Genomic DNA, 2,156 nt, shown 5'->3' with positions numbered 1-2,156 from the left:
CCAGGTTGGCCTTGAACTCACAGCGATCTGCCTGCCTCTGCCTCCCGAGTGCTGGGATTAAAGGCGTGGGTGACCACGCCCAGCTTTCATATCTCTTTCTTAATTATGCTGATCTGCTGTTGGCACACAGGGAATGGCTACCCATGACCACACTTCCTTTGCTTAGAACTCTGCCCTGCTTCCAAGTCTACCATGTCTTTGTGAGGAAAAGTTAAGACCCTTGATGCAGAGAGATGTGACCAGACCCTCTCCTTACTCAGTACCTTAATCTGTCCCTATAAAGCCATGAAACAATATCCTAAGGCATCCTGAAGTTTTTCCCATCCACAATGTCCATCTCCCCAATGAGAAATATTAAAAGTGTAAAGATAAACCGGGCGTGGTGGTGCACGCCTTTAATCCCAGCACTCGGGAGGCAGAGGCGGGCGGATCTCTGTGAGTATAAAGATAGAGACTGTTGAGATGGCTTGGTGAATAAAGACACTTGCCATGGAAGTCACTTAAAGATGGAAGGATGGAGCCGGGCATGGTGGCACACACCTTTAATCCCAGCACTCAGGAGGCAGAGGCAGGTATGTCGGTGTGAGTTCAAATCCAGCCTGGTCTACAAAGTAAGTCTAGGTCAGTCAAGGCTACGCAGAGAAAACTTGTCTCAAAAACCCAAAAATAATAAATAAATAAAATGGAAGGACAGTGTAAGTTCCATGAAGTTGTCCTCTGATCTCCACATGTGTACCGTGACACACATTCCTGCCTCGTGTCATTCACACAGCACACAATAAAAGTAGTCATGGGTGGGGCGGTGGTGACACATGCCTTTAATCCCAGCACTTGGGAGCCAGAGGCAGGCGGATTGCTGTGAGTTCGAGTCCAGCCTGGTGTACAAAGTGAGTCTAGGACAGCCAGGGCTACACAGAGAAACCCTGTCTTGAAAAAAAACAAAAAACAAAACACAACACACACACACACACACACACACACACACACACAAAAGTAGTCATGGACCACATAATGTTATTCTGGCCAATTGTGGGTGAAGATATTGTACCCATCTTGGTGCGTATACGATGCTGAGATATTCACATGATATTAGACATGTCTAAAGATTCATTTTAAAATGTGGTTAGGTAGCACATTGACAACCCCAATGGAATAGGACTCAGAAATCTTGTTTGTGCTTCAAATAAACCATTATATCATTGGTGCCTTAATCAGTTAAAAAGATATTTTTAATGAAACAGATGCCAAGCTGAAGCCTTGCTGGATAATTCTGCCTACCCTATTTTTGCATCAGCTCAGCTGCTTTGATTATACAAATTGCCCATTTTCGGGAGGATATGATATTGTTTTCTATAATTAAAACATCATACAAGGACTTGCAAGATGGCTCAGCAGGTAGGGGCACCTGCTGCCAAGCCTCCTGATGGGAGCTCAGTCCTTGAAATATGCATGATTGAAGGAGAGACTCAGACTCTGAAACTTTTGCTCTGACCTCCACGCATGCACACCTCCCCCAACATGTTAAGAAATAAATGTAATAAAATATTTAAAGGTCAGGCTGGTTGGTGGTGGTGGCGGCGGTGGTGGCGCACACCTTTAATGCCAGCACTTGGGAGGCAGAGGCAGGTGGATCTCTGTGAGTTCGAGGCTAGCCTGGGTTACAAAAGCAACTCTAGGGCAGTCAAGGCCACACAGAGAAACACTGTCTCGAAAAACAAAACAAAACAAAACAAAAAAACAAACAAATTTAAGGGTCATATCATATTGATAAAAACATTATGTAATGCTGTAGATTTCCTGTTTTAAAATAGCTTCGGAAAGGGTTCTTTGGTGCCAATATATACTCGGCAGGTAGGATGAAGGGTCTGCACTTGCAGAGCGACCTATGGAGGGTCACAAGAATGGAGAAATACGGACCCCCGCCACCATGCTGGACGGCCTGAATTTGATCCCCAGGACCCACCTTGACTTTCTTCCTTGGTTTCCCTTGACGGTGGACTGTAACTGGTAAGACAAATAAACTTTTTCCTCCTCAAGTTCCTTTGGACAGAATGTTTTATCAACCACAGGAAGCAGGGAGAGTTGGGGAGGGAGGAGCAAGGGATGAGAGCAGTCAGATCCGCCGTGAACTTCAAAGAACAGTCTCTGCCACTCAT

Source organism: Acomys russatus, chromosome 20, assembly GCF_903995435.1.
Source record: "Acomys russatus chromosome 20, mAcoRus1.1, whole genome shotgun sequence".
NCBI classification, from domain to species: Eukaryota; Metazoa; Chordata; class Mammalia; order Rodentia; family Muridae; genus Acomys; species Acomys russatus.
The sequence above is the reverse complement of the archived record's forward strand: the minus strand, read 5'-3'. Positions refer to the sequence as shown.